This window comes from Equus przewalskii, chromosome 9 (genome assembly GCF_037783145.1).
Source record: "Equus przewalskii isolate Varuska chromosome 9, EquPr2, whole genome shotgun sequence".
Classification (NCBI taxonomy): domain Eukaryota; kingdom Metazoa; phylum Chordata; class Mammalia; order Perissodactyla; family Equidae; genus Equus; species Equus przewalskii.
Window position 1 is genome coordinate 76706605 of NC_091839.1, and position 18333 is coordinate 76724937.

At 41.7% G+C, this 18333-nt stretch overlaps 1 protein-coding gene across 50 annotated transcripts in view; it reads right to left on the minus strand.

Annotated features, from left to right (window-relative positions):
* Positions 1 to 903: 903 nt before the first annotated feature.
* The window catches only part of EPB41L2 (erythrocyte membrane protein band 4.1 like 2), a 204878-nt gene continuing 187448 nt past the window's right edge, over positions 904 to 18333 (minus strand). For all 50 annotated transcript variants that reach the window (XM_070557127.1, XM_070557123.1, XM_070557118.1 and 47 more), the window contains one exon: positions 904 to 2123. The gene's annotated coding sequence lies outside the window, so the exon portion shown is untranslated. The remainder of the gene's footprint in view (positions 2124 to 18333) is intronic.

Below are 18333 nucleotides of genomic sequence, written 5' to 3' on the forward strand. Positions count from 1 at the left end.
ATGTCCTAGTCCCCTGGAGCTGCCCCAGACACACTGACTTGCTGTCGCTGCAACTACCATTCAAAGTATGGAAGGATGTGGTTCTCAAAAGACCCCAGCAAGATCAACCTCTGATTTAAATATGAGTGTGATACATGCCAGCTTCCTGATGAAAACATATTTACAGAATCACATCTGGTTCTGTAATCCCTCTACAGCTTGCTGTGCTGAGATAGGCCTCTCCAGAGAGTTGTTTTTGTAATAATTCTAGAGAAAGTGAGAAAGACCTTTCACAAGGTAAGAGAGAATTCAGTGGGAACAGTCCCCAAAGAAGACACTTATGCAAATTCTATTTAACACGCTCACTTTAAATGACTGAGGAAAGAAATTCTACACAACGTTTTAAAGGGAATATACCCTGTTGGTCATTTGTGAATAACGTTTTCAATGCTTCAAAGAAAAATTCAGCACTTAATCTGACGTGTCTCTGCGAAAGCTTCGCATGAACCACCTGGATGAGCCAGGGACGCAGCCCTGCACAGAGCCCGCGGTGCCTGACGCAGGGAGGCCCCGGGACAGGAAGGCAGAACGCGAAGCAGAGGGGCAGGATTCATATGCTACAGCTGCAGGGTTTCCGCAAACAAAAACACACAAGGAAAACAACCAAACTAGCTCTCGGAGAATCTGCCAAAGCTGCGGTGGACTGTGTAACCAGGCAGAAGGAAGCTGGCCCTCTAGCCATCAGATTCGCCTACTTTCAATATGGCTTCAGCCCCGTGAAATCAATGATGCTGCCAGCAGCACCAAATTATAAAAGATCTGAATACCAGGTTTAAAAAATGCTACATTCCACAAAATATATAGCCTTCTGACTGAAAATATCACTCGAGTTCTTTAAACCCTTATAAAAAGAGACGTGACAAGTTTAGAGAATAAACAAACTTTATTTTATAACAGTATTACAGAAAGCAAAATACCATTTAATACAACTTGAAGCTGCTATAAATCTAATCTGGATCATCACTATACATAAGGTCAAAGCAGAGGAAAAAATGTTCAATACAGTTAATAAGTCCTATCAGGTCTCTGGTGTCAGCTTTAAACGGTACAGCTTTCTCACAACCATCAAAAACCACCACCGCCCCCCAGTGTCCTCACGCCTCGGGAATCATCAAACTGTCTGAAAGAGACGGACTGCGCAACGACAAAGGTCAGCTCTACACGGAGACAGGAGGTTTAATACAAGCAAGTGTTCTACACGAGCGTTCACTGCTGGGAAGTCTTGAAATTTGGACATGTTAAGAAAGAAAGCACTAAGGTTTTAAGCTGCCTGAACGTTTTAGTAGAAGGGAAGAAACTGTCCTCTCGCCTCCTCCCGCCTGTTCTGGAATGCTGCGAAGAGCCCGCGTTGGAGGAGCTTTGGCACTGTGGTGCGGCACGGCCTCCAACACAGCGCGCGCTCGGCGAACTTCCCTAATTCTCCAGCCTGCGGCTTCTCTGACTTTCTACTAGAAGCACAAAGTCACAGGACTGGAGAGTCAAAAGGGTTCAGTATAAAAAATATCCCCAAGGAAATTCTCAAACATTAGGAAATTTTCAAGATGTGAGAAACGCTTTTAATCTGTGCTAATATTTTCTCATACGGTATATTTACTGCCATCTGAAAACTGTAAATATCTGCTGTGAGAATTCAACGGGGAGAATCCGGAAGAAGGAAAGTATCGGGATTAGTCGCAGAGTTTCCTTTCCGCACAACAGCACCTGTTCGAGTGAACGGCACCTCACCAGCCTGCGCTGGCTTTGTTCACTGTCATTGATCAAAGTGAGTCATAAAAAGCAGGTAGTTGTACACAAAGTAAACAGAAACCAAACACAAAACTCCCTAATTTAAAAAAAAAGAAAAAGAAAGAACCAAGAATATTTAGAAGTGGTTATAAAACAAAATAATGTATTAAAATGCGAGGGAACAGTATAGACCAGAGCTGTTAAGGTAAGGTTTGGTGTTGGCATTTTAATTCTTCAGGCTCTGGTCATCGTTACCAGTCGTAGTATAAATTCGCTGGAGTAGTGGTGTGGCATTAAGACTTGGAATGATCAAAATTCTTCAGGTTCACAAAGTTGACTGTTGTTTAAAAAATGAATTTCTAGGAGAAAAAAAAAGAGACAAGGCTTAAATATTTCAAAGACAGAGGTTTGAAAAAAAATGTAAGTCACGTTCAAATTCCAAATCAAGTAATTAACAGTTAGCATCTGCCTAGTTCTACATTAAATAAGATGTTGACCAGAAGACACACATAAGAGCCTGTCCTACCCTTGAGGGCCTTGAAATATCCAGAGAACTGACAAGCACGCTAGAAACAACTGGCAAATAAAAACACACCAAAAAAGAGTTAAATATAACGCAGAGGTAATTCCTACAGTAAAAATCTAAAAAAGAGGAAGCAATGTAGGTTTTAAGCCAGATTCAAGGAAGGAGGAAAAGCAAAGTCAATTCTGACTTCACTGAAATGAGCAGAAAGGGGGCTTCGGGTAGGAGGACAGAATAAGGGGAGAGGCATGGAAGTGAGGAAGAGCGTGATGTCAAGATGGGGATGGATGTGGGGAGGGGGGCAGGAATGGCCGAGAGGACCAGGACGGTAAAGACACAGACAACGTTACTAAAGCTAAGGAAGGGTGCGGTGAGTAATGGGGGTAAGGTGAAAAATATCAGGTCTACTCTTTAATACCAGACTAGGAAGTATGAACTTAATCTAACAGCCAAAAACGAGAATGAATTTGGAAGGAGCATTCAGACAAAAAGACCAACTGTCAGTCTACTGCAATGATCCAGAGCAGAGTGTGGAGAGAGCCGGAGCGGTGAGTTGACATAGGGCATGACAAGCCCAGGAGAGGAGGCTGGATCTCATTCTCCTTTGGTTTTGAGGAAGGTTTGACACAGCCTGATTCACGTTTTGAAAACATAGCTGCAGCCTCAGCGTGATGGACAGGCTAGAGGAGGACAGGAGTGACAGGAATCCCTCAGGGGTCACTGCAGCCGCCAGACTGCATGGGGAAGATGACAAAGGTCAGGCATGACCGCTGACGGAGAGCACTTGACTGGAGTGGATGCTACAGAAACGGGAGGGGAGAGAGGATTCTGAGAGGCACCACTGAGGGAGAAAAAGTAAAGGATGGGGATAAAGAAGGAAATATCAGAGAGACTATGAGGTTTGGCCTCTGGGACCTCTAAAACTGAGAAAGAAAGAGAGGCTTAGAGCTGGGTTAGGTCTTAGGACTGGGAGGCAGATTTGAAATCGCCCTCAGCTCGAAGGGGTAAGTGAAACCAACAGATGGAGCTCGTCTCATGTAAGTATAAGGAAAAAGGAAAGACATGAGTCTTAGGGAAGCCCACAGTCGAAGATAAGGAGGTGAGAGAGAGGACTAAGAAAGGGGTGGACAGGGAAGCAGACAACAAACAAGGACGGTGAACTGTCCCTGAAAGAGAAAAGGGTTTGAAGAAGCCCACTGTTTCACTCTCTGCTTCACCTCAGCTGGAAGTTTTGGCAGATGGCAGGTGATTACGGAGGACAGTGGAAAGCGGTAATTAATGTCCTTTGTAAGAGGACATTACCGGCCCCAAAGTCAATTAGGATGCGCACACTTTTGGTCAGATAAAATGAAGACTTGCTTTGATGGAAAAAACTCCCCACCATTTAGATTTATCACAGATATTATTACAGCCTCTTGATTATTCAGGAGAGACTGATTAATCAAATCATTGTTTCCTCTGTCTGCTTCAGGCTATTTTGTTACTCATTAGTACTTCTGCTTGATTCCAGGCAGGGAAAAAAAAATCAATGAAGGAAACACAAAGTGGTCTTTTTTCAGGTTAGTATTTGTGAAAAGAAATGTAAGGGATGGTGACGGGGAATGGGTAAACCAGCAATCAAACTGGATGTGGATTATCTGTGACCTTCAGTCACGTTGTCTACCCCTCTTCTTTGAGAGCTGATGGCTCTGTTTGCTCTGCTTCGTGAATATGTACTGTCTGTGGCACACAGCAGCCGCTCTGACTAGCTTGTGTTCTAGAAAAGGCACCCCTGACGTTTCCAGTGCCTGGAAACCTACAAAAAGAGCGAGGTCTAGGATTCTATTCTGCATTTCACTGAATTGTTTTTGCTCAAAATAAAAATATCAATTTGTAAAAGAAAGTTCAAATTAAACTTGCTTCAAAATCATCAGTAGACAAACAGGAATCTAGAAGAATGTAGGAACTGAATGATTTCAAAGAGCTTCAACATTTACTGAAATACATGTAGAGAAAAAAACATAGTTACCCATATAAACTCAAATATCATTCACTTTCATTTATTTGCAATCAAACCACTAGAAAGCAAAATAAACCAACTTTTCTTCTGCTAATAAGTATTTCAAATGACAACCTTAATGTGCTCTCAGGATTCCAAACGGCTTTCAGAATCAGAGAAAATTACATTTATTGTAACTTTAATGTTAAATGCATTTATTTGCTCGTGCCTTAAAGAGCAGTAAATCAAGCCTAGCTCTGAGTTAATTAGATATTCAATGTTTCCGAACACCCCAGTTCCTTATTGTTCTGGATGAATAGGGAGTAACTTACTGTGTAAAGTTTTTTATTGACACATCTACCTATCTTTTTTTGGCTGCTTCCTGTACTTGAACACATACAGAAATGTATTCCCAAATCATAAACATCTAGCTTCCGAGCTGGCAGAGAGAAAAGATAAGGATGGAATCAGCAATGCCTTTGGTACTTATGGATCAGATATTTTAAATTTTCCTGTCCTTGTGGCATTATCTGTGGATCAAAAAAACAACAATATTTGGCCACTTTTAACAGACTATGTTTTGGGTCTCAAAGATTTCTCACGTATCCCAAGCAAACCGAAAACTAGGCACTGGTTCTTCATGTAAGAGCTGTAAAGTTTCAAGAACTCTTTTACTTTTATTCAGGTAACACTGGTTTATAACATTATATAAATTTCAGCTGTACATCATTATATTTCGATTTCCATGTAGACTACATCATGTTCACCAACCAAAGTCTAATTACCATCTGTCACATGTGCCCTTTTGCCCTCCCACAATCCCCCTTCCCTTCTGGTAACCACCTATCTAATCCCTATGTCTATGTGTTTGTTAATTGTTGTTGTCAGAAACGGCAAGATTTCGTCTTTTTTTATGGCTGAGTAGTATTCCATTGTGTATATATACCACATCCTCTCCATCCATCCATGGACACTTAGCTTGTTTCCAAGTCTCGGCTGCTGTGAATAATGCTGCAATGAACACAGGGGTTCAAATATCTTTTCAAATTGGTGTTTTCATTCTCTTTGGATAAATACCCAAAAGTGGAAGAGCTGGATTGAATGGTAATTCTATTCTTAATTTCTTGAGGAATCTCCATACTCTTTTCCATAATATCTGCAACTCTTTCTTTTAAGCTTGAATTCTACCTCATATTCACAGAAGTCTGGACATCTTTGTCAATACAAATTGGCAGGTATTAATTATTGGCATTAATTCAACTTGTCTTCATTTTTGACAATGTCCCAATGTTCTCCTTGAGTTTGGATAAGGTCATAGCTGTGAAGAATATGGATTATATTTTCTGTATTAAAACTGTAAACAAAAACCTAAACCACTGTTTCCATGCTTGTTTTCCAGGCCTAGACTATACAGTGTTAGTGAACATTTCTAACTGCTTTGGTCACATTTCACGGCCAGTGTCCCCCTCTTTTGGCTAATGTGAGAATAGGTCAGTGTTTCATCTAATCACAGGTATAATTCTACATCCAAATAAATTCTTGAAGGATATGTATTGGTTGCCTACTCTGCCGTAATTCCAGAGGGTTCAGAGCATTCTTAAACTTATCTTTCTCAGTGTGCCCACTGAGCAGTGGGAAATCAGGTTCAGGCAATGAAGTTTTAGGACCTCATCTGAAAAGCACAATCTCAGTTTCCCGAGACAAGAGTTCACATAATGGGTCTCAATCTTGCGTGTGCTCCACTCCAGAAATTGATTCAATTACAAATTGTGCACTTTTGAAAAAGCATTTGGCACAAACCACTAGCAATACTGCCTTTAAGCGGTAAAGTACTTATCCAGGGAGAGTCTCGATAAAAATATAAAAATGTAATTTTTATCCAAAATAATTAAAATAATGCAAGAAAACATAACATTTCTTCAGATTAAGGAAGATTCAATTACCAAAGGGCAGCAGTCTAACCAGAGATTTTGAAAATATGAGTAAAATGTTTATGTAAGACACAACGCAACTATTTCCTAAATAAAAAGAAGGTTCATGTACTTGAGTGTAAAGTTCAGATTTAAATACAATAGTTTATGGATTTCAGTTCATTTTCATTTTATTCTTCCTTGGTTCTCAATTACATAGTTGATTTTAATTTTTAAACAGACTTTCCACTGCAAGAATATAAGAACCCTAGAGCCAAAAATGCAAGTACGATAAATTTCTGTTTGGTTAACCCAGGAAATAGTCTATTTTTACATTGTTTATATGACAGCTGTAATTCAGACCCATCAGTTCTCAAAGTGTGGTCTGCAGCCCGTGGGGTCACCGAGACTCTTTCAGGGGTCATTAAGTCAAAGCTATTTCATAATCATACTAAGACACTATCTGCCCTTTTCAGGGTGGTGACATTTCACTGATGTTGCAACAACAACCCTGAGCGAACCTGTTGGCACCTCAGCACAGGTCAGGGCAGTGGCACCAAACTGTACCAGAAGTCACTGTATTCTTTACACCAGGACCTTACAGCAAAATAAAAAGAACGCCAGTTTCACTTAAGGATGTCCTTGATGAGACAAGAAATTACTAATTGTCTTACATCTCAACCCTTGAGTACATGTCTTTTTACTACTCTGTGCGATGAAATGGGAAGTACACATTCAACACTCCCGCCACGCACCCAAGTACAAAAGATGCCTCGAGGAAAGGCATTTGTAGGGTGCTGGAATGGTGGGTTGAAAAAGCGCTTTTTCTATAAAATATCTCTATTACTTGAGAGAATTACTGACAAACCAAGTTATTCAATCTGGATATTCGGCAGGCATTTTCTTGAAAATAAGGTGGGCCTGTCACTTCAAGGAGAACAATTGAGAGTACTTGGTACCAACGATAAAATTCAAGCTTTCAGGTGAAAATCAGAATTTTGGAAAACTGTATTTTGGCCACCATGAGCTTGACAGCTTCCCAGGATTTAAAGACTCTGCTGATGAGATCAGTAGCCACTATTGATCTTTCTACTGTCACCATCATTTTGCCTTTTCCAGGATGTCATATGGTTGGAACCATACAATATATGTAGCCTTTTCATACAGGCTTCTTTCACCAAGTGATTATTTTTAACTTAATATTTTAAAAACTACTTTATTTATAATGTGGTAAATTTCAATAGATATAATTCACATAAACATAAGCTCTTTGGGCTCTTCAATAACTGTTAGGAGTGTGACGTGGTCCTGAGAGCACTGTGCTTGAGGACAGCTTCCATCAACTCTGCGACCCCTGACCTATTGGGGTGTCCTCCTCTCACAGATCTTTATTTGTGTGTCTCCTGAATACAGAGGGGAAAAAATTAAATCCAGTGTTTTTTCCTCTTTCGTCAAATGAAACTCAGCACCTGTTCTGCAAATAATTCAGCAAAATGGTCCTGCTTCTCCTGGTCCCTCTGAACGGGCGAACGCTGTGTGAGGCCACTTTCTTCCTGCGAGGCTCACAACAGGGCGCTGGGAGACCCACGTGCCGGGACCAGGTGGGCCCTGCTGGGTCTCTATCTCCTCTGAATGCCAACTCCAGCGTGCTCGACAACAGACGCTAACACAATTGCACCGCAAAGACAAAGTTCATTGCAAAGTTTGCTAGAATCCCAAGTCAAGTCGGTTAAGTAATTTTGCTTTTAGAAGAGTCAGTTTTGAGATGTTTACCCCAAAGTTTCATTTAAAAAAACAAAAACAAACAACAGCATCTCTTTGCCTTTCACAGCTGCAGTTGCTTCCCCTCCACAGAGGTTTTGGGAAGAGCATCTCCCTTGCTTCCATCTGCTTTGACGCCAGCTACACCCCTTTACCTTCAGGGACAGCACGAGCTGTCAGTGCTCTCGTTGGGCCAACTAAATGGGTTTTCTTTAAAGCTAACAGCAATCTTTCTGTTAGAATCTGCGTGCTTGACACATTCAAGTCACTCTCTTAAAGAATTACTACTATGCAGAAGTTTCAGAATAGCCTGTCAAATGAAAAGATCATCAGTTTTACCTCATTTTTAAACATGATTATTTTATGAAATCTGGTTTTACTTGCTCACTTAGCTTTATGTTAAAGCTAAGTGCAAACTTTAGCTGCAGCCTTAAAGATATTCTGTACAAAATAAATTTTCCTAAAATGAATCATGTCTCCAGTCCACTGGTGGAGGGTCTGCCATTTGAAAGACTCCCAAGATGAACCCTGCCAAGCACACGCAGTGTGGCCTGAGACCGAATGAGGGGCGATCTGGCTCTGTCCCTCACTGACTGTGTGGCCTCCAGGCCGCTGTGTCCTCGTCTACATCATGGTGACCATAAGAACGAATTGAGAGGACAAGTGTAAAGTTCTCAGACAAAGCCGGGCGCAGAGCAGGCACTCAGTAAAGGTAAGCTAATACTATTTTTATAGATTTTCATATACGATATTTCACTCTTAGTTTTGCTCCAAATTAAATTCAGTTCTACTCTTATAGAGATGTCCAGTTCAGTTTCTCCATTAATAACTGCCTGAGCCAGTGTAATGGTTTCCTTACAGGGTACCTCATCTAATCTAGCACGCCCTCAGTCAATTCTGCACACTACTGGTGAGACAGTGCCGAAAATGCCCTTCCCACACTCAAATACCCCGTGAAGACGACCACAGAGTCTAAACTAAGGTACTGAGGTCGACTGCAAGATGCTCTGCGACGTGCCTCTGACAAGTCTTCCCAGCTCTCCGGGAGCTCAACACGGCCACAGCAGGACGCGCTGCTCCTGACATCCATCCCACGGTCTGCCTCCGTGCTCTTTCCTCTCTGCCCATCTCCACGTGTTCAAATCCTCACCAGTGCTCTGCTCAGAGGAGCTTTCCTGCCTCCTTATGGGGAAGTCTTCCCTGTCCTGCCAATCAGAAACAGTTTCTTCTGACATCGTTCATAGCCCTTTATCTGGGCGTCTCTTAAAACACACTATTTTTTACCCTATATGTTATTTGTAGACATGTTCTATGCCTTTATCTCTTTCTCACAACTATCATAGTCCCTTGAACATGGTATGTTCACAATATACATGAATGAATCCACGAATCAAAGTACTGGGGACAAACCCACAAGACGAGTCTCAAGAGCAGGGGCCTGGGAAGGGAAAACCACCAGAACCGCACTGCGTCTCCAGGAGGGAGCACTCCCGCCCTCTTCATCATCGCTTTCAACACCAGAACGCACCGCGTCTCCAGGAGGGAGCACTGCCGCCCTCTTCCTCTTCACCATGGCTTTCACCTGCTGTTTTAGTGGAAAAATTGGGGGGTTCATTTTTCTGTTCTATTTTGTTAAATAACTATATCTATGACATCCCAGGAAGACTTCTTTAAAAATTGGTTTTCCCAAATTACTGAAGCTTTGACAAAGATTTCTAAGAGTAGTTAGCATTTGGCCCTAAAGCTAGAGTCAGGTCTTCTGGTTCACTCTGCCAGGTTCAAATCTTGTGAGAACCTGATATGAGAGCATCCTACAAAATCTTAAAGCTTCTTTCAAATAACCAGTGGACTACAGTGAGGTTACACTCAGTATAGTTAATTCTAGCTAAAGTCTTTGTCAATCTTAGGTTCATAAGATAAGCAGAGATGAGAAAACATTTCTCTGCAGCATCAAATAAAAGTTGTGCTTAAGAAAGTAGTAACAAAACCCTTTATCTTTTAGAAAAACATCTATCAAGCAGATGTGAACAGAGCTAAGTTTTGTACTTTCCTTAAATAGGAAGGTTAGTGGGCATCAAAAGAATTAATCTCTAGACCCAACTCCTATTTACTAGTTTATATTTTTTTCTTACATCTTCAAAATCCAGTATGTTATTTTATACTTATGGCACATCTCTATTTGGAATAGCCACATTTCCAAGGCTCCACAGCCACTTGTGGGGCATGGCTACCATATTGGATAGAACAGGTCTAGAGTCCTACTTGCTCCAGTGCTAACTAAACTACTTGATGCTTGCAAGTTAAAGAAAGGGCCAACATGTCCTTGGAATGTATTCCTCATGAGGACAACACAAACTTATTAATTAGTTGTCACAGCAAAATTCCTTCCTAATGCCACTCATAAATTCACACGTTTAAAAAATAGTATCTGGAATGTCTAAATTAGAGAAGTTCCTGAGACAAGTAGCTCTACACATGGATGGTATTTTATGATTCCTGAGTATAAGTGACCTATGGCAAATTAATCTCTAGGATTCTATTTCCTCATTAAAAAGGACAGGGGAAAATATGCGCTACACACAGTTTAAAACTAAATATTCTCTTCATTTCCATACTCTTAAATACGCCCTAGACTAGGGAATGATGACATCATAGTCACTACCTCCGTCCCCAGCAGAGGCCAGGCAGGTATCAGATGAGGAGGGACACAGGTACCAAGGGTTCACCGTGAAGGGCAGTGGCGACTGGGAGAGCCCTTCGTCCTCGAAGGTGGCAGCCCCTACTTGGCTTCAGCACTGCAGCCATGCGAGAAAGCAGGCCCAATCTTGTCAGATCTTCTGATTTTCCTAAAATTGCCAGGTTATCTTCCCATTTTAAGCATAATAATTATTTCAAATTTGTAAAAAATACTGTTTGGGCCAAAAAAACAAAACCAAACTCTGGCTATGGCCTGCATGGCTCCAATTTGTCAATTTTCTCTTGCCCTTCTCCCCCTTTTGGGGGCCATTTTTAATGCTCAATAATAATGAAAAACTAGGGGAAATATGCAGTATTTGTGAGTAAGGGATTCATAATTATAACACATCTGTAGCATATAAAATATGATAAACATCTGAATAGAAAAATGGATAAAGGACAGAAACTAGCAATTCAAAGAAATGCAAACTGTGTGTGTGTATGTGTATTTCAACTTCATGAGCAATGGAAAAAAATATAACTAAAAAATGTTATTTCCTTACAATTAAAAAAAGGGGGGAGGGTGGTGAACAAATGCTCTTTCCTCACCAGATTGGCAAAGATTTCTTAAATGCCTTAGAATATTTAGTGTTGGCAAGGCTGCGGGGAAACAGGGATGCCCATCACCTGCAAGTGGGAGCCTAACTTTCTAGAACTTTAAGGAGGGCAGTTGGCCAGTATGTCAGAAACTTTTGGTCGCACACCAACTCTAAGTTTTAAAAATATTTGTCCTAGAGACACAATGATAAAAATGAATGCACAAAAAATGTACACACAAGTATAAGTTTTGCAGCTATATGTATAATTTTGAAAACTGAGGAATAATTAACCTAAACGCTCATTAACAGGGGTCAAGTAAACCATCATATATCCATTCAGTGGCTGCTGAAGAAGGATGAGGTAATGACAAGGAAAGTTACCTACAATGTACTGTTAGTGGAGAAAGAAAGCAGGATGTACGGAATCAACAGTTTCAGCCTACATAAATAGAGGTGTGAGTGAGAGTGTGGGTGTGTTCACACACAGACACACACACTGTGAAAAGGGATTATCCATCTCTAGGAGCAGAGGAATTATGGGTTAACTTACACTTTCTACTATCTCTCAATTGTTTAGAATTATAACCTCCTCTGTTTTTTTATTACCAGAAAAAAAATATATAGTTTATTTGCAAAAACAATAGTAATGATCTTGGCCAAGAGCAAACCCTGGGAATGAGGGACTCCCCAGTGTGAACGTAAGCCCGACAGCGGGGCACCCTGCTCCTCTTCTATTGAGTGGTTCAAATACACCGTAACTGACTTGCTGAAGCACCTGCCAGATTTATAACTGTTAAATTAGCACATTCCACAGCATTCCAGAGTGAAACTGGCTCTGCCTAAAACTCACTAAACCCCAAGTGGCTTTTCATTTCCATGTGGAAGTAGTCTTCATTTTAGGTGTGGTTAATCTATGTCAAAAACCAGCTGTAATAAAATGCTGACTTTAGGTATGAGACCAGTACAACTAGGCAAATAGAGTAAAATAAAAATGCAACACATTTGACATACCTGAAAAGCTCCTGGCCTCTGACCTGAAAATAGTCATCTGGAAGTCAAGAGATTTGTGGTTCTCCTTCAAGGACAGGGTGGTCTCAGCAGGACCCACGGGGCAATAAGTAGTTCAGGGTCAGCTAGAGCGGGTTCAGCCAGCACGGTCCTTTTCTCCCGGCAGGCCAGTTAAATAGCTCATGCTAATGTCCCGTTTGCCTTGCGAGTTCATCTTGAAACCTCGAACAGCACTCCGACTTTGAAAGATTGGTTTGAACACAACACGATCTTGTTTAGAAATTGGTGTTCACGGATGCACAATAGCACAGAAAGCACCAGCACTGATTTGGGCTTATGCATTGTGGGCTGGGGATTGGCACTCACGGTATCTAACAGGTTCCAAGGCATAATGGAGTACCAGGCTTCTTGTAATCACAGCACTCGCTCTGGAGGCTCTGTGAAACCTAACACAATGCTCTTCATCTTCTTGGATGAAGACAGAGCCAACAGAAAAGCAAAAGCCACTATCACTGTGTTTGCAGCTGCTTGAAAGTGCTCTCCACGTAAAACCCCCATTTCCTCAGCCTGTGACAAGGCTCCGTCCCTCCTCCTTGCCTGAAGCAGCTCTGATGGAGCCCCCAGGTTGACTTCTGTACCAACAACGCAAAGGATGTGTTCACTCGATTTCTCCGTCACATTTAATACTTGACTACTCTCTCCTTGAAGTCATCCTCTCTCGCAGCTTCTCTAACACCCTGTTTTCTTCCTGCCTTCTGGCTCCTCCTCTTCCATCTCCTCTGCTCCCCAGGCCTCAACTCTATGATCTGGCCCTAGCGAACATCACACACACCAAAGGCTTCATCAGTAGACGACACGTTCAGATGACCTTCACATCCCCACCTCATGCTCAGAAGCCTGCTGTGTCCTTTCTCAAAGCTCCTGGCTACCTCCTGGACCTTTCCATGTAGACATCTCATGTGCATCTCAAACGTCTCTGGGATAGAAAATTCTGATTTTTATTTGACTGTTAAGAGTAAAAAAGGGTTCACGGCTGACTCTATATATTACAAAAAGTTCTTACAACCTGCCTTGGGGAAAACCCTTCTGTAAATTCTACCATCCTCTGTGGTTTACAGAGGGTACAATCAGGGCACAGACAAGTGAAATAACCTGCCCAGGTCACACGACAATGACGTAGATTAGAACCCAGCAAATCTGCTATGCTAGATTTCCTCTTAACCCTTAGACTATCCAGTAAATTTCCAATTAACCATGCTGTGTGTGCGTCTAAGGCAGGGCCTTACAGGTTCACTCCCAAGCTTCCTCCATAATTCCTGTGGCAGTAGGTCTCTCCTACACTATCACAGAACAAAAATACACCTTTGCTTTGAAACATCTAAGCAGACAGGACTTGACATGTGAAAAATGAAACTCATGTATTCCATGACTGAAATTATAGCTACCACCATCAACTCATTTGCCCAAGCCAGAAACCTGGGCGTTACCTGGGATCCTGCCCAGCTCTTCCACCCTCCCCACTCACTAACTTCTACACTCTCATGCAAACAGTCACCAACTCACAAACCTTTACCTCCTTACCATCTCTCAAACACATGAGGAGTACCCCACAGCTTTTCAGGATCAAGTCTGGCCTCTTTAGCTTGGCTTACAAGACTATGATCAGGCCTCTGTCTCCCAGCTCCCCTCCTCTCCCATCACTCTCTTACAAGTACCTGCATACCAGCCTCACCTGCTTTTGCACCGTTCCTAGAGTGTCAGTCCACAGCTCCTGGACCCTGCCTGGAATGCCCCTTCCAAGCCCTTCCCCACTGAGCTAACTCCTACTCATCCTGAAGCCCAGGTGAGAAGCCATCCTGATGCCCCATCCTGATGTAGAGATCTCCTTTGTGTTCCCACCAAACTTGGTTCAAAACACATCATAAAACTTGAAACTCTGGCCTGCTACCACTGATGTACTGTCTGTGAGTGCAGACCTCATTTGATTTGAAGTCTCCAGGGTAAAACAGTAGATGACACTGAATGGGCACTCTATACTATGTGTATGATGAACAAAGGAATGAATAAAATGAATGAACGGATGCGAGGCCGCTCCTCCATCACTTCATCCTTTGGCTGCTCACTGCTTTCAGAGGGGAAGGGGGCTCCGCTCACTTTTTTACTCTATATCAATGATCACTACGGGAATTGGAGAGGCCCACTGGAAGTCTGGGTTCAGAGAGCTCATGGTGGCAACTAAAGCAGAGTCACCAGCTCCCTCTCGTGGGGCACATTCTTTCTGAGGCCACATGGACCACACCACCAAACCTGGAGTCCTCTCCGTCCTGGTCAGGGCTGCTCCAGAACATCATCCCAGGGGTGACAAGGTACGTTACATTTTGTGTCCACTTGATGGCTAGTAAATATGCATTTGGGATAAACTGGCAGGAGGGAGCAGTTCTTAGGAGAACATTAAAAAAGTCACAAAGATTTAGTGAGGTACTCCTCTGAAGTGTGTATTCTCTTTTTAGTAGAGTCTGCACTTTGCTCCTCTCTGCCTCACAACGGGCTAGCTCCCAGCCGAGAAGGCCAAGTGGGTGTTCCAGCCTCCACAGGCGGCTCTTGGACTATCCTTCTGTTGGCCTGCACCTCTCTCTACTTTCAACGTTTGATCAAAAGCTCAGAGCTCCTCCAAAGGGAGAGGTCAGGTCAGGAGGAGAGCTTTTCACGTCTGAAAAAGGGAACTGGGGCAGATACGAGACAAATAGTTATTTATCCTTCCCTTTGACATTTGGACACTGGCCTGGTCCTGCTCTTTGCCTCGGCCCACCTGCTGCCTCTGTGGGACACCGGCAGGGCAGCCAGGGGGCACTGAAGCAGTAGAAACACACCCCGCCCAGCCCTGACAGTCCCAGCAAAGGAAGTTTTTCCAGAACCAGCAGCAGCCAGTGGTAGTGGAGATGCCAAAATGACTTTGAGACACTGAGGTAACTCCTATTAGTCCTTCAGATTTCAATTTAAACTTTGTTTCTCAAGTAACAGGAGAAATTTACAATAGTTCAACTCCCCTACTTTGTTCTCTCCTCAATGCAGCATGACCCTAGCACATCTGGGTACTCATTAAATATTTTTGGAATGGATGAGTGAATCTTTCCAAATTTATCTAGTTTGCTCACCTTATATGTGAACCTACACTTTAACTTCCCGAAACTGTTTAACAAGGCTGCTTATAAAAGATGTCCCCTGAGACAGGAGAACATCAAAGGCTGAGTGTGTGTCCGCTGCAAAAACGAATATGAGGTGCCAGGAAGACCTGATATAACTAATTCATTTTAATTTATTAAAATGCCATAAGTGAAAGTGAGGGTGGGGGTCATGCTCACAGTGGTCACTAATTTTTATTTATGTTCCTGATTAAGTAACTGATGCATAGAATTTAGAGGAGAAATACCCAGTATTTGTACATTTGTCTAACATTCTATTTTCTCATTTTATGATGTCCTTATTTTATAAATAAGTCCTATGAATTAAGAAAGGCAGATTGTACCAGCCCCACTGACTTGCCCAATGTCACATAACTTGAGATCTGAGAAGATTAAAACACAGCACTTGATCCTCTTAACTCCTGGCTAAGAATGTTCTCAGCCTTACATTTAACAGCACGTTTATTCAGGTAAACACATATTGTGCCTGGGCTAAAAGTGTAAATTATTTCTGCTTGTAGGCCCTTTGCGCACTCTGTGGAAAATAGTATCTAAAATATAAAGAGTAAGGTTGCTAGATATAAGACTAATACTGAAAAGTTAACTGTAGTGCCCTCTACTAGCAACAGCTAGAAAAGATTTATAAGACTTCTTTGGGTAAAAAAATTATACAATTTTATTGAAGACATTAAAGAGAGCTATATAACTGGAGATATTTTATGTTTGTGGAAAAGAAAGCTTAATATCATAAAGATGTAATTCTCACCACTCTGAGCTACAGAGTGGACGCAATTCCAATTAAGACACCACAGGGTGTATCCTAGAACCTAGTAATCTGATTCAGAAATTTATATGGAACAGAAAGAGCCCAGAATAACCGAGACACTCCCGAAAAACAAAAAAAGAACACAACTGGGGAGACACATCCTACCAGATTATCAAGACTCATTTTGAAGTTATAGTAATTTAGACAGTATGACACTGGAGCAGGGACAGACACGTGGACTAACGGAAGTGAGGGTGAAGCACACGTGCATACGAGAAACTTGATGCATGACCTGCAGACTAGAGGTGGAAAGGACGGGCTCTTCAAGAGACAGTGCTGGAACGCTGGCTACCTCTTCGGAAACAAATGGATCACTGTTTCTCATCACACAGAAAACAGTTTCTGATGGATTAAGGATTGATGTATGAAAGACAACATTAAAATTTATGGATCAAAAATAACACCTTAGGGTACGGAAAGAGCATGAGCCATAAAGGAAAGCATGATAATTCAACTATATTAGCTACATGAATAACTACATTCAAGACATTAACTATATTGAACTATTTTAATAACAAAAGCCTAACCACAAACCTGAAGATATCTGCAACACATGAAATTGACAAAGGATCATCATCTGAATCTATCAAGAATCAGTAACAACGAGAAAGAAAGAAGTTACAGGTGATTTCATGTCTAGGAGATTGGCAAATCAAAGCCAGAGGGCGGCTGTGCAGCGGTAGGAGCCCTTCCACTCTGTGATGGGAAAGCTCCCAGCCTGACCACAGGGCAGAAGACGTGGTTCTGTGACCAGCCAGACTGGTGGGGTATCTGTGTATCCAATTAATGTACAGATCATTTAAAAAACAAAAAAGCAACCTTAGTATATGCGCTGTGATAAAGTCTGCTTTTTAAAACCCTAACACACACATAATTATGAACATTTAAGAATTCCTTAGCACAATTTTTAACTCCTAGATTTAGCCATCACATGGAAGCAGTATAATGTATAAGCAATCCCTACTGTTGGCCATTTAGATTGTTAGATTTTTTGCCAGTATATATAAAAATGCGATAAATAAACCTGTAGATAAATCTTTGTATACACCTCTGATTATTTAAGATAAATCCTTAACAGTGGCTTAAATGAGAGGTTTAATGTGGGTTTTTGCCAAATTGCTCTCCAAGTTTACTGGTTTTTCAGCAGCACGAGAGTATATTTTTCCTCCCACAACCTCCCTAACACTGGCTAAAAACATAAACTTTGCCGGCTTTCTAAGTGAAAACTTGTACACTGAATTTTTACTTGGTATTGATTTAAGCAACAGTGAGGCTGAGCATTTTTCGTTTATTGTCCACTTTGTTTCTAAGTGGTTCACTTGCATAATCCTCAGCCCATTTTTCTACTTAAGTGTTTAAACTTTTTGATGCCACATACAAGTTCTTAACATATTCAGGATACTAATCCTTTTTCTGCCAAGCATATTAAACTTTGTCATTTAGCTTTTACTTTTTTTTCCTTATTTTTTTAAATTTCTTTCCTTTTTCTCCCCAAAGCCCCCCAGTACATAGTTGTATATTCTGAGTTGTGGGTCCTTCTAGCTGTGGCATGTGGGATGTTGCCTCAGCATGGCCTGATGAGCGGTGCCATGTCCGCGCCCAGGATTCGAACCGATGAAACCCTGGGCCGCCGCAGCAGAGTGTGCAAACTTAACCACTCTACCACGGGGCTGGCCCTTAGCCCTTTACTTTTGTTTTTGTTGATTTGATTAAAATTTTAAATTTTTATGTAGTCAAAGCAATCTTTTCCTTTATGGTTCTCTCTTTGATATATAATTCTCAATGTCCGTATATAAAGGATTTAACTCATCTCCCCTTTGTGTCCCCTACAATAAATCTCTCTCATCTACATAAAGGCAGTAGCACCTTCCTCAAAGAGTCCCTGCAAACACTAACAGGATAGCTTATACTAAGGTGCTTTGTAAACAGTAAAGCAACATAAAAAGGTCAATTCTTAGCAGCCCTCAATACATGGCAGTTGTTAATACTGCATGCCCGTCGGCTGACAGAGTTTACAACCATATGCAGGTAAGCTGAGCATACGTATTTTGGGAGGATAAAATCTGAAAAAGCAGATGGACTACAGCAGCTGCAGACACGGTGACG